The sequence below is a fragment of the Triticum dicoccoides genome, chromosome 1B (genome assembly GCF_002162155.2).
Source record: "Triticum dicoccoides isolate Atlit2015 ecotype Zavitan chromosome 1B, WEW_v2.0, whole genome shotgun sequence".
NCBI lineage: Eukaryota > Viridiplantae > Streptophyta > Magnoliopsida > Poales > Poaceae > Triticum > Triticum dicoccoides.
The window spans coordinates 2,195,420-2,210,830 of NC_041381.1; the positions used below are offsets into that span (position 1 = coordinate 2,195,420).

At 43.5% G+C, this 15,411-nt stretch overlaps 2 long non-coding RNA genes across 2 annotated transcripts; both read right to left on the bottom strand.

Moving 5' to 3' along the window:
• Positions 1-6,066: 6,066 nt before the first annotated feature.
• On the bottom strand, positions 6,067-7,326 carry LOC119298711. The gene is made up of 3 exons (XR_005145929.1): positions 6,984-7,326; positions 6,710-6,856; positions 6,067-6,283 (listed from the first exon to the last, which is right to left on the bottom strand). It is a non-coding gene; the product is annotated as an uncharacterized LOC119298711 (long non-coding RNA).
• A 2,396-nt stretch (positions 7,327-9,722) lies between these two features.
• Positions 9,723-13,071, bottom strand: LOC119314956. Its single transcript, XR_005152511.1, has 3 exons — positions 12,706-13,071; positions 10,495-10,641; positions 9,723-10,068 (listed from the first exon to the last, which is right to left on the bottom strand). It is a non-coding gene; the product is annotated as an uncharacterized LOC119314956 (long non-coding RNA).
• Between the last annotated feature and the right edge of the window lie 2,340 nt (positions 13,072-15,411).

A 15,411-nucleotide genomic window follows, 5' to 3' on the forward strand; every position in this document is an offset into this window, starting at 1 on the left:
TCTGAATCATGCGCTGATATGTTGCGCCGGCGTTTTTGAGCCCGAAGGGCATTGTGTTGAAGCAAAATGGGCCGTATGGGGTGATGAATGCCGTTGCGGCTTGGTCTGGCTCTGTCATCTTAATTTGGTGGTAGCCAGAGTATGCGTCGAGGAAGCACAATGAATCGTGTCCTGCGATGGCGTCGATGATTTGATCAATGCGTGGGAGGGGGAAGGGATCCTTTGGGCAGGCTTTGTTGAGGTCTTTGAAATCGACGCATAAGCACCAGGACTTGTCCTTCTTTGGTACCATCACCAGGTTTGCTAGCCAGTCCGGATGTTTTATATGTTTGATGAATCCGGCTTCCAGTAGTTTGGCTAGATCCTCTCCCATGGCTTGTCTCTTAGGTTCGGAGAAACGCCGAAGAGCCTGCTTAACATGCTTGAATCCTTTTAGGATGTTCAGGCTGTGCTTGGCCAGCCTGCGTGGGATTCCTGGCATGTATGAAGGGTGCCAGGCAAAAATGTCCCAGTTTTCGCGTAGGAATTCTCTTAGTGCGGCGTCTACATCAGTACTAAGGCTATGAGTTGGTGTGGCACCCTCTGTACTATGAATTTTACAGGGTCCATTGAGCCATCCCTCCAGTACGGTTCCATACCCTATAGAGGGTTTTTGTTTTTTGTTGTTTGGCCCAGGTGCCTGGCGATAATGCGCCCTTTTGTTTCGGACTGGGATTGTATTCAGGGTCGGATTGTCCCAGAGTTTTGTTTCGGTTTTCCGAACGCTTTCTGTCGCACAGTACTTTCGTACTATGGATGCCAAGTCGGCGAAGCGTGTAATTTCATGGCAACTTATGGCGTTGAGGATTCCGATGTCCGTGCAGTTGTTGCAGAATAATGAAATAGCATCCCCCTCGCGGCCGTCCTCTCAATGAAAGCACCAATGTCGGTGTCAAAACCGACGGATCTCGGGTAGGGGGTCCCGAACTGTGCGTCTAGGCGGATGGTAACAGGAGACAAGGGACACGATGTTTTTACCCAGGTTCGGGCCCTCTCGATGGAGGTAAAACCCTACTCCTGCTTGATTAATATTGATGATATGGGTAGTACGAGAGTTGATCTACCACGAGATCAGAGAGGCTAAATCCTAGAAGCTAGCCTATGGTATGATTGTTGTTCGTCCTACGGACTAAAACTCTCCGGTTTATATAGACACCGGAGAGGGCTAGGGTTACACAGAGTCGGTTACAATGGGAGGAGATCTAAATATCGTATCACCAAGCTTGCCTTCCACGCCAAGGAAAGTCCTATCTGGACACGGGACAAAGTATTCAATCTTGTATCTTCATAGTCTGGGAGTCCGGCCAAAGGTCATAGTCCGGCCATCCAGACACCCCCTAATCCAGGACTCCCTCAGGCACCCTCACCGCACCATGCCCTCCAACGGGCCAGCACTCCATCGAGCTGTAAGTCGATCTATAATCCGAAGGTACTGTGTTTCTCCTAGATCAATAACCAGGATTCAACTTTTTGCAGTCTGGCCAGCAGCTCCTCTCAACAGGGTTCGTCTTCGGGGGACCTTCCTCCGAAGATGATGGAGAGCGAGACCCCACCCCCTTCTCCGACTCATGAAGCGGGCGACACCGTGGTGTCGTCACGGAGGAGTTCGGATCTGCCGAAGCCAGAAGTCAATCCGTCAGCCACCCTGCACCCGAAGCATTTGGCTACGATGGGGGGCGATGGAAAGAGTCCGGCGCAGTTCGATGTCCGGCCAGACGTACTGACGGGCTTGCTGGAGTGAGTTGTGCTCTCGGAGGAGCACCGCTCATTAATGAGCGCGGTGCTCAAGAAGATTTCATCCGCTACAAGCGGTTTGAATGATGCATTCACAAGCCTGCTCAGAGGCTTTGAGGTATGTAATGGAGAATTCACTATTTCTTTGGTTGTAAGGCACGCGCTAGGTGTGCTCCATATAGATAGTAGCCCCTGATACTCTTGTTGCCCGCCCTAGGCGGCAAACGGGGGATCATAAACCAATGATAGTGCTGTAAATGTGTGCAGGTACCTGTGGGTCCGGACGCCGGCCAGTCCGTTGAAGTTGCCGAACTAACTAGGCAAATTGGATCGATTGATGTCGATATCACGCTGGTGAATGAGCGGCTGGACAAATCACAAGGTATGTGTCATGCCTTCCCTTACATAGGGAAAATATGAAGATGGCATGATATTGATGTAGTATGTTTGGACTGCAGATGGTGCTGCTGCCGTAGAGGCCCTGAGGGCGGAACTTTCTCAAGCCAAGGAACAAGCTCGGGTGAGCAATGCGGCTGCCCTAAAGGCGGCCGAGGAACTGAGGGCCGAACAGGCTGCTCATCGCCGAAGCGAGGAAAAGATAGCCGAAATGGCTATTGAGTTAAAAGATGTCGTTGACCGGTATGGGCACCTTAAAAAGGAGTGTGAGAGTAATTCGGCCGAACTGAACAAGGCGCTGAATGCCACCAAGGAAATCGGGACTGAGCTCAGTGGTGCGCGGGAGGAGCTTCGACAGGCCGAAGAAATCGTGGCTCGGGGCTCCTATTTACTGCGGACGAAATTTTTCGATCCGAAGTACGTTCCCCTGGATGGACGCTGGAGTCTGGCAGACGCATATGCGGATTTAGCCAAGAGTACGGCTAATGCTACCGACTTCTTCAAAGATCAAGGTGACAAGGAAGTGGAGAAGCTTTTCTGGTCGCAATTCCATGCTCCTACCCACCCGCTGCCGTTGAGTGACAAGATGGCTCCTGTAGCGGAGCTTCACAGGCTGTCTGGGCTTGCAATGCGGTCTATAATAGACCATCTTTGGCCGAAGGGGCCTAAGTCGGACAGTTATTTTGGTTTGGTGCAACAGTTCCTTGGGGTCATACCTCGGATCGATGCCATGAGGAGATCGGCGTGTATAGAGGGTGCACGGATGGCTCTCACCCACGTTAAAGCCTATTGGACGGATATGGATGCCACCATGATAGCGGCCCAGGATCCGGTGGGGGCCCAATATCCGGCCGAGCACTACTTGGTGCAGGTCACAGAAGGTGCCCGTCTCATAGAGGCGCAGTGCTCGAAGAATGTCCTGTTCGAATGAACGGAATCATTGTAAAAACAATGTTTATTTTGGTTATGAGGCTAGATTTATACTATTTGCATGAGAATATGATTATTTCCCCTATGCGGCCGTTTATATATATGTATATATAAATATGTAATCCGAAAGTTAGCAGTTGTTGGCTTCAGCCCCCGCGCATACAATACGGGGGTGTTCGCAAAAAAATATGCTTAATCGCACTTGATCCAACATCTTGGTCCATTAATGAGGTGATCGCACGACGAACTAGGCAACCGGACTATATAGCTGTAACACTTTCGCTTAGCCACGGGATTCTAAAGTGGGGCTACTATGTAGCCCCTGGTACCTTCGCATGCATCCGAATACGGGCGCATATGTACCTGGCCGGGAAATGGCCCTTCGTTAATGCGGAGGAATCCTAAAGATTCCGATGAGTCCTCGAGTGGTTGACCAGTCTCTCGCTGTATCATGACAGTCTTTTTTCGGCTTTCTCTACCGAGGTGCCCATCCGGAATAACCAGGGCACAATCGCAGTAGTTCTCCTTTGGCCACCCTAGCCGATAATAATGGAACATAAGGCGGCAAACCCAGGAGCCGGGCAAACCCAACATTTGACCAAAGACATGATTCGGAGCTGATGCATATAAGGCCTAACTCGTGGCGCCGAACACTCCCGAAGGTATTCGTACTTTTATAATAGATGATAGGATCAAGAATGCCTATTCATTATAAACCCTGTGTTTCCAGGTACGCGTGTTAATCTGTCGTGGCGAAATGCCAAAAACGGCAGTATCCTCTATGGGTATGGAACCCATGGGATGGTTAAACAACAAGAGGCAATAGAAAAGGTTTACACAGGGGCTTAATCTGAAAAGAAACCTGTTGAACGGGGCCCTACTGCATGTCTGCGCCTTTGTCTCCGTTGTGCCGTATCCTGGAAGGGTATCGCGCGAAAGTTGTATGCGGAAAAAGAAAACTCATAGGAGGTTACAACGTTAGTACGCGATGGATAAAAGTGTAAGCCGTTGGCCTACCAATAAGGTTGATCCAAGTGTGGGGATTTATTAGGTAGTTATAGCCCCTGGTATCCGCTATAGGATTACTTATACGGTGCCCTAGTTCGGTCTGGGCTACCGGACTCGTCTAACCGTGTCCCTGGTCTTAATGACCGGTCATATTTTTGATGTTGGAGGTCGCTTATAGTCCGGCCATGAGGGCCGTCGCTTATTCCTCTGCGCGTGACGAGTGCTCTGTTATTCCGCTGATGGTGATGACGCCACGTGGACCGGGCATCTTAAGTGTAAGGTAGCCATAGTGCGGCAATGCGTTGAAGCGGGCGAAGGACGTTCTTCCGAGCACTGCGTGATAGTCGCTTTGGAAGGGTGCGATGATGAAGAGTAGTTCTTTGCTTCTGGAGTTGCCTGGAGAGCCAAATGTTACCTCTAGTATAACAGAGCCCCTGCTGTAGGCTTCAGTGCCTGGTATCACCCCTTCAAAGGTGGTGTTGCTTTGGCTGATTCTAGATGGGTTTATCCCCATCCTGCGGACAGTGTCCTCGTATATTAAATTGAGACTACTGCCGCCGTCCATAAGGACCCGGGTGAGACGGTATCCGTCGATCATTGGGTCAAGCACCAAGGCCTCTGATCCGCTGTGCCGAATACTAGTCCGGCCATCCAAGTGATCGAAAGTGATCGGATTAGACATCCAGTAGTTAGGTGTGGGTATGATGGGCTCTGTATCGTGCGCATCTCTATGCGCGCGTTTGTGCCCCCTCATGGATGTATGAGTCACGTGGATCATGTTTACCGTTTTGACCTCTGGCGGGAATTTTTTCTGTCCCGCAGTGTTTGGCTAGCGAGGTTCATCCTCATCCTCACTTGGTGTTTCCCTTCCCTTGTGTTCGGCATTCAATTCGCCAGCCTGCTTGAAGACCCAGCACTCTCTGTGCGTGTGGTTTGCAGGCTTGTCAGAGGTGCCATGGATTTGGCACAATCTGTCTAGGACTCTATTCAGTCTGGACGGTCCCTCTTTACTGCCTTTAGAAGGCTTATTTTGCTGATTAGGTCGAGAGCCCCTGAATCCGGCATTCACCGTTGTATTATCCGGCCTCTCTTCCTTGTTTTGGCATTTATTTTTATTACGCCGTGGCTTCCCATGCCATCCCTTATTTCGGATGTGCTGGGGTCGCTGGTGCCTTTACGGGCTAGCCAGCTATCTTCTCCCGCGCAGAAGTGGGTCATAAGGCTTGTTTGGGCTGCCATTGTCCTTGGCTTTTCTTGGCCGAGGTGTCTTGCGAGCCACTCGTCACGGATGCTGTGTTTGAATGCCGCTAAGGCTTCAGCATCCAGACAGTCAACAATTTGATTCTTCTTAGTGAGGAATCTGTTCCAAAGCTTACGGGCGGACTCTCCGGGCTGTTGGACTATGTGACTTAACACTACACCACGACACTCAAAGCAGCGTCAAACAATTTGTCGGCATAGGTCACATAAGGTGACACATTTGGTGTTGGGAAAGACTTTTGGCGACGGAAAGGAGTTGTCGCCTATAGTCCTGCCGGGAAAAGTCTTTAGCGACAGATAAATCTATGCCAACAGACAGTTTGACTGGGTTGGTGAGGGCTATAGCGACAGACATTTCTTCAGCGACAGACTATTCTATGCCGACAGATTGTTTGACAGTGTGCTATACCGACAGATAGTGCAACGGCCGTTGCTACACCGACAGTTTCACTGTAAGTATGCTATGCCAACAGTCTTTGCGACCTCCAATAGTTTTGCTGACACATTTGCTGCCAGGGTTATACATTTCAGCACAAATGCAAATGCAACATATATTAACATGAAAATATATTCAGAATATTCCATTCATGTTCACTTTGAAGTAGATATACCAACAATTACACTCTTCTATTCATCACAAAATGCCATTGACCAAAGCATTTATTCAACATGTATAGAAGATCAGTTTTCCTAGTTACAACCATTGAAACAAATACTCAAGTCAACATACAAGTTGTGGCATGTTACAAAATATGGGCCTAGTTCATAAGAGACTTAAGTGTTCGATCACTCTACAAAACACTATGGAAGAGCCCAAGTCTTCGATCACCAAACCAACATCAACTTCCATTTAAAGAAAATAGAAGATGTAAAAAAGCCATAATATCTTCGACTTGATACTTCCCGCCATTTGACCCTGCAAAAGCACCATATGTTTGAGCAATATTATCATAGTACATTTGTTCAAACTTCTGAGTTACTCTTGAGTCCAAAGAACCAAAAACAGAAGATGTACAACAAACTGGCATGGTAGTGTTGTTATATGCATAGGTCAAAGCCCAAAACATACTAATCATTTAAATGAAGTGAAGAAACCAAGTTACATGCACAGTTATCAGGAAGCAGCCGTGAGCATATAGCCCAACTTTGTAGAAAATAAAGCATCATACCAGCATTCAACTTCTTACAAACTCATGCGTACAAGTTCTTGCAAACACATGCGTACAGATCCATGAGAGTATGCATGTTACATGAAATTAAAATAGCAGAGCAAAGCATTAGATTGCAGACATTAACAATGAAAACATCGTACAATATGTAACACATGCTTGGTGGAGCTCACCTAGAGCTTAGGCCCTCTGCCGATCATCTTGGCAGAGGAGATGCATCTTGACACCACTCTGAATAAAATGTATGGTGATAAGCAAAGGGAAGGTCTAAGGAGTGAGGACAAGCAGAGAGCACAGGCAAGGGATCCTGCTGCAAATTCCTGCACAAAAGGCAACCCTCTACTCAGTATTTGTAGATGCAGGTTATGATCAAAGTTAATACACAAACCATCTGAGACCATCAGTTTCAGCTTACTCGAATTACAAAAAATGACACATAAATAATACCTCACACATATATATGTAGTTATGTATTAGTCAGATCCACCGATTGACCAAAAATGGAAGCATGTTGTTTCACTTAAATAAATATATAGACACATTTGTTTTGTGTGCTCAGTAGGCAAAAGGATAGTCCCTTGAAGGTACAATGCCAACGATCTGTTCTAAAATCAACAACAGCTGAGATAATGTTCCTGAAATTGATGATATGATATGAGATCATCTTGAGTAATAGGCAGCCACACCATAACCCAAATTACCAGCAAGCAAAAGCCACATTTCTGTTTTGAAGCAAGTAGACAAAATCTGTGAATAAATATGACAGTTTAGACATAAACTTGTTCAACCTAGATAGATCAAATGAGTTTCTTCCTCAATAAAAGATGCAACTAATGTTGTCTTTGTGTTCTATACCTAATGCAAGACTTAATTATTTTCTTAGAAGTACAAGGAAAGGGAATCCAGAAATTAGATCAAACAAGAGTGTACATTTCACCACTCACTGACATTGTTAAGTTTCACTTTCAGGAACAAATTACAGACTGTAGATGTGTTTCTTTTATCGCCACATATTTTCACATGTGATGGGTATTGAAATAGTAGAAGACCTTGGATAGGGGAAAATGTGTACTAATAGCAACAAATATATCTACAGTAGCGACAGACTATTCTATGCCGACAGATTGTTTGACAGTGTGCTATACCGACAGATAGTGCAACGGCCGTTGCTACACCGACAGTTTCACTGTAAGTATGCTATGCCAACAGTCTTTGCGACCTCCAATAGTTTTGCCAACACATTTGCTGCCAGGGTTATACATTTCAGCACAAATGCAAATGCAACATATATTAACATGAAAATATATTCAGAATATTCAATTCATGTTCACTTTGCAGTAGATATACCAACAATTACACTCTTCTATTCATCACAAAATGCCATTGACCAAAGCATTTATTCAACATATATAGAAGATCAGTTTTCCTTGTTACAACCATTGAAACAAATACTCAAGTCAACATACAAGTTGTGGCATGTTACAAAATATGGGCCTAGTTCATAAGAGACTTAAGTGTTCGATCACTCTACAAAACACTATGGAAGAGCCCAAGTCTTCGATCACCAAACCAACATCAACTTCCATTTAAAGAAAATAGAAGATGTAAAAAAGCCATAATTTCTTCGACTTGATACTTCCCGCCATTTGACCCTGCAAAAGCACCATATGTTTGAGCAATATTATCATAGTACATTTGTTCAAACTTCTGAGTTACTCTTGAGTCCAAAGAACCAAAAACAGAAGATGTACAACAAACTGGCATGGTAGTGTTGTTATATGCATAGGTCAAAGCCCAAAACATACTAATCATTTAAATGAAGTGAAGAAACCAAGTTACATGCACAGTTATCAGGAAGCAGCCGTGAGCATATAGCCCAACTTTGTAGAAAATAAAGCATCATACCAGCATTCAACTTCTTACAAACTCATGCGTACAAGTTCTTGCAAACACATGCGTACAGATCCATGAGAGTATGCATGTTACATGAAATTAAAATAGCAGAGCAAAGCATTAGATTGCAGACATTAACAATGAAAACATCGTACAATATATAACACATGCTTGGTGGAGCTCACCTAGAGCTTAGGCCCTCTGCCGATCATCTTGGCAGAGGAGATGCATCTTGACACCACTCTGAATAAAATGTATGGTGATAAGCAAAGGGAAGGTCTAAGGAGTGAGGACAAGCAGAGAGCACAGGCAAGGGATCCTGCTGCAAATTCCTGCACAAAAGGCAACCCTCTACTCAGTATTTGTAGATGCAGGTTCTGATCAAAGTTAATACACAAACCATCTGAGACCATCAGTTTCAGCTTACTCGAATTACAAAAAATGACACATAAATAATACCTCACATATATATATGCAGTTATGTATTAGTCAGATCCACCGATTGACCAAAAATGGAAGCATGTTGTTTCACTTAAATAAATATATAGACACATTAGTTTTGTGTGCTCAGTAGGCAAAAGGATAGTCCCTTGAAGGTACAATGCCAACGATCTGTTCTGAAATCAACAACAGCTGAGATAATGTTCCTGAAATTGATGATATGATATGAGATCATCTTGAGTAATAGGCAGCCACACCATAACCCAAATTACCAGCAAGCAAAAGCCACATTTCTGTTTTGAAGCAAGTAGACAAAATGTGTGAATAAATATGACAGTTTAGACATAAACTTGTTCAACCTAGATAGATCAAATGAGTTTCTTCCTCAATAAAAGATGCAACTAATGTTGTCTTTGTGTTCTATACCTAATGCAAGACTTAATTATTTTCTTAGAAGTACAAGGAAAGGGAATCCAGAAATTAGATCAAACAAGAGTGTACATTTCACCACTCACTGACATTGTTAAGTTTCACTTTCAGGAACAAATTACAGACTGTAGATGTGTTTCTTTTATCGCCACAGATTTTCACATATGATGGGTATTGAAATAGTAGAAGACCTAGCAACAAATATATCTACAGTAGCGACAGACTATTCTATGCCGACAGATTGTTTGACAGTGTGCTATACCGACAGATAGTGCAACGGCCGTTGCTACACCGACAGTTTCACTGTAAGTATGCTATGCCAACAGTCTTTGCGACCTCCAATAGTTTTGCCGACACATTTGCTGCCAGGGTTATACATTTCAGCACAAATGCAAATGCAACATATATTAACATGAAAATATATTCAGAATATTCAATTCATGTTCACTTTGCAGTAGATATACCAACAATTACACTCTTCTATTCATCACAAAATGCCATTGACCAAAGCATTTATTCAACATATATAGAAGATCAGTTTTCCTTGTTACAACCATTGAAACAAATACTCAAGTCAACATACAAGTTGTGGCATGTTACAAAATATGGGCCTAGTTCATAAGAGACTTAAGTGTTCGATCACTCTACAAAACACTATGGAAGAGCCCAAGTCTTCGATCACCAAACCAACATCAACTTCCATTTAAAGAAAATAGAAGATGTAAAAAAGCCATAATATCTTCGACTTGATACTTCCCGCCATTTGACCCTGCAAAAGCACCATATGTTTGAGCAATATTATCATAGTACATTTGTTCAAACTTCTGAGTTACTCTTGAGTCCAAAGAACCAAAAACAGAAGATGTACAACAAACTGGCATGGTAGTGTTGTTATATGCATAGGTCAAAGCCCAAAACATACTAATCATTTAAATGAAGTGAAGAAACCAAGTTACATGCACAGTTATCAGGAAGCAGCCGTGAGCATATAGCCCAACTTTGTAGAAAATGAAGCATCATACCAGCATTCAACTTCTTACAAACTCATGCGTACAAGTTCTTGCAAACACATGCGTACAGATCCATGAGAGTATGCATGTTACATGAAATTAAAATAGCAGAGCAAAGCATTAGATTGCAGACATTAACAATGAAAACATCGTACAATATATAACACATGCTTGGTGGAGCTCACCTAGAGCTTAGGCCCTCTGCCGATCATCTTGGCAGAGGAGATGCATCTTGACACCACTCTGAATAAAATGTATGGTGATAAGCAAAGGGAAGGTCTAAGGAGTGAGGACAAGCAGAGAGCACAGGCAAGGGATCCTGCTGCAAATTCCTGCACAAAAGGCAACCCTCTACTCAGTATTTGTAGATGCAGGTTCTGATCAAAGTTAATACACAAACCATCTGAGACCATCAGTTTCAGCTTACTCGAATTACAAAAAATGACACATAAATAATACCTCACACATATATATGTAGTTATGTATTAGTCAGATCCACCGATTGACCAAAAATGGAAGCATGTTGTTTCACTTAAATAAATATATAGACACATTTGTTTTGTGTGCTCAGTAGGCAAAAGGATAGTCCCTTGAAGGTACAATGCCAACGATCTGTTCTGAAATCAACAACAGCTGAGATAATGTTCCTGAAATTGATGATATGATATGATATGAGATCATCTTGAGTAATAGGCAGCCACACCATAACCCAAATTACCAGCAAGCAAAAGCCACATTTCTGTTTTGAAGCAAGTAGACAAAATCTGTGAATAAATATGACAGTTTAGACATAAACTTGTTCAACCTAGATAGATCGAATGAGTTTCTTCCTCAATAAAAGATGCAACTAATGTTGTCTTTGTGTTCTATACCTAATGCAAGACTTAATTATTTTCTTAGAAGTACAAGGAAAGGGAATCCAGAAATTAGATCAAACAAGAGTGTACATTTCACCACTCACTGACATTGTTAAGTTTCACTTTCAGGAACAAATTACAGACTGTAGATGTGTTTCTTTTATCGCCACAGATTTTCACATATGATGGGTATTAGAATAGTAGAAGACCTTGGAGAGGGGAAAATGTGTACTAATAGCAACAAATATATCTACAGTAGCTGCATCTGGATTTCAATTGCAATTTCGTTTAAAATACTTCACAAAACATGTGTGGTCTGTCAATTCATCAAGGCTTGGACTTTCTATCTGTTCGGAAATCATTGAAGACCTAAAATAGCAATTTATGTTAATTTCTATGCTTTCATTTGCACTTCTAAAATTTACCATTCGCGGTTGTGGAAGTAGTACTGTGAGCTTACTGGAACTATTACTTATTGAGTAATGGGTGTGCATCAAAGCCACTGGGCCTTCATAGGCTTGACGAGTGGATAATACAGATTTGGGTTCAGAATAGGTGGGCAGGATTTTGAATCGCAGGAAAATCTAACACGTGAAGCACACTTGCCGGACTTCGGATTAAAACATAACTAATCTATTCAGCCATTCAAAAAGAAGCTCATGAAGTGTTTTTTTGAACCCCCCTCAAAAAATTTAATCAACTGTTGCAGACAAAAAACAAGGAGGAATTATCACAGTATATCATTGACCTATATTTTTTATACACATTTACTGCAGACTATCTTCTTTACAGTTTTTCAAACTAACAACTAATAAACTGTCTTTCCCTCACAGAAAAGAACAAATAGAGAGTCTTTATGAACATTCGTTCAATCCATTTATATGTGTATATATATTGACTCAAATATATTTTTCTCACATGTGTCGCCATGGTTCTTCACATGAACTTCCTTTTCTTTTGAGAAATTGTAGCAGTGCCAGTTTTTTTTGACATGATGCAGTGACCTAGAAGTGAACACACACACTAATAAAGTCATCGCTGCAACGCAAATATATGCTCTACTAACTAATGGGCATGCTTAAAGTTATTTTTCACAATCCCTGCAAGTATTGTCTCTGTGGCGATACAGTACGGCGGAAAAGCACATGTGTGTGAAGCCACTCAAAAAGAAAATTAAAAACCTGACAAAGACAAGCAAACACTATCATGAATATCCTTTACTTTTTTATGTCCATGTACTGATGTACCCCATACTATCTGCAGCCTAATAATTTTGTGTATTGTGTCGATACTCCTTTCTTTAGGGGGTCAATACTGCTCGCTGAGATGACTTACAGTAGCAATTCCCATCCAACAAGCGACTGCTATTCATTGAGAAAACAGAACAACGCCACAGCACTGATGCCATGACCTAGACCTGGAACCACCCGACTATAATCACGCAAGGCATACCATCAGATTATAAACCATTCACAATAAAATATGGACTCCATATAGCAACATACGAGAAGATAGGTATGGAAAAAAACTGCATCTTACTTGTTGAAATCTGGAGGCGGGGCCGGGACATGGGTCGCCGGTGGAGGAAGAAGAACGGCGGGCTCCTCCTCAACAGCAGTCGGTGTGGCGGATCCTCCGGCGTATGGTGCTGCTGTTCCCGGCGCGCGGCGGATCCTTCGTGGCGGACGGCGCTGCTGTTCCTCGGCGGCGGACGGCGCTGCTCCGTCGCAGACGGCGCTGCTGCTACTGCGGACTAAGGGAAGGGAGGCCGGGGGCCGGCGGGTGGTTTGGGGCGGAGGCGCGCAGGTTGGGAGCGGCGGCGCGGTCGGGTTAGGGTTAGGGTGTGTGGGTGGCGAGATGGAGAGAGAGAGAGAGAGGTGAGATTGGGGATCGAACAGGTCGGGGTCGAAGGGTCTGGTGTTTTTTTTTCTGGTCTGGTGCGTATCGGGTGTTTGGCATAACGAAATGCCGACACTTTTTGTGTCCACATGAATCAGCGACACACAAATAGATGGTATTGTCTTCATGTGCCGACGGAAATTTTGATGGTGTTTTTATTAGTTTTGGCGACAGATAATGTGACACAAACTTATAATAATACTAATATACTGTGTGTCGGTATAGTTTGGGACAAAAAAAGTGTCGGCGATTCTCACTTATACCAACAGATGCACGTCGTCTTTGTAGTGTCGTGGTGTAGTGTAAGTCGTCAGCATCCGGAGGCCGGACATAGGTCCCTTGAAAATTGGCCCTGAAAGCGTCCTCGAGTTCCTCCCAGCTCTCAATTGAATTTTCAGGGAGGCTTTTCAACCAGTGACGAGCTGGTCCCTTCAGTTTAGGGATCAAACCCTAACAAAACTAACTTGATTACATGGTAAATCTCATCCAACCCATCACCGTCCAGCAAGCCTACGATGGAATTACTCATGCACGGCGGTGAGCATCATGAAATTGGTGATGGAGGATGGTTGATGATGACGACGGCAACGAATTCCCCTCTCCGGAGCCCCGAACGGACTCCAGATCAGCCCTCCCGAGAGAGATTAGGGCTTGGCGGCGGCTCCGTATCGTAAAACGCAATGAAACTTTCTCTCTGATTTTTTCTCCGCGAAAGAGAATATATGGAGTTGGAGTTGACGTCGGTGGACATCCAGGGGGCCCACGAGGCGGGGGGGCACGCCCCCCACCCTCATGGACAGGGTGTGGGCCCTCTAGCCTTGATTCTTTTGCCAGTATTTTTTATATTTTCCAAAAATAATCTCCGTGGATTTTCATGTCATTCCGAGAACTTTTATTTCTGCACAAAAATAACACCATGGCACTTCTGCTGAAAACAGCGTCAGTCCGGGTTAGTTTCATTCAAATCATGCAAGTTAGAGTCCAAAACAAGGGCAAAAGTGTTTGGAAAAGTAGATACGACGGAGACGTATCAACTCCCCCAAGCTTAAACCTTTGCTTGTCCTCAAGCAATTCAGTTGATAAACTAAAAGTTATAAAGAAAAACTTTTACAAACTCTGTTTGCTCTTGTTGTTGTAAATATGTAAAGCCAGCATTCAAGTTTTCAGCAAAGATTATGAACTAACCATATTCACAATAACACTTAGGTCTCATGTTTACTCATATCAATGGCATAATCAACTAGCGAGCAATAATAATAAATCTCGTATGACAACACTTCCTCAAAACAATCATAATATGATATAACAAGATAGTATCTCGCTAGCCCTTTCTGAGACCGCAAAACATAAATGCAGAGCACCTTTAAAGATCAAGGGCTGACTAAACATTGTAATTCATGGTAAAAGAGATCCAGTCAAGTCATACCCAATATAAACTAATAGTAATGCATGCAAATGATAGTGGTGCTCTCCAGCGGGTGCTTTTTAATAAGAGGGTGATGACTCAATATAAAAGTAATAGATAGGCCCTTCACAGAGGGAAGCAGGGATTTGTAGAGGTGCTAGAGCTCGATTTTAAAATATAGATGAATAACATTTTGAGCGGTATACTTTCACTGTCAACGCAACAACTATGAGATCTCGATATCTTCCATGCTACACACATTATAGGCGGTTCCCAAACAGAATAGTAAAGTTTATACTCCCCCACCACCAACAAGCATCAATCCATGGCTTGCCCGAAACAACGGTGCCTCCATCTAGCAACAATCCTGGGGGAGTTTTGTTTAATTATTTTGATTTGATCTTTTTGATCATGCGACTGGGCATCCCAGTTACCAGCCATTTTCTCGTGAATGAGGAGCGGAGTCCACTCCCCTTGAGAATAACCCACCTATCATGGAAGATACAGACAACCCTAGTTGATACATGAGCTGCTCGAGCATACAAAACAGAATTTCATTTGAAGGTTTGGAGTTTGGCACATACAAATTTACTTGGAACGGCAAGTAAATACCGCATATAGGAAGGTATGGTGGACTCATATGGATTAACTTTGGGGTTTATGGAGTTTGGATGCACAAGCAGTATTCCCGCTTAGTATAGGTGAAGGCTAGCAAAAGACTGGGAAGCGACCAACTGAGAGAGCTACAACAGTCATGAACATGCATTAAAATTAATCAACACTGAGTGCAAACATGAGTAGGATATAATCCACCATGAACATAAATATCGTGAAGGCTATGTTGATTTTGTTTCAACTACATGCGTGAACATGTGCCAAGTCAAGTCACTCGAATCATTCAAACGAGGATACCACCCTATCATACCACATCACAACCATTT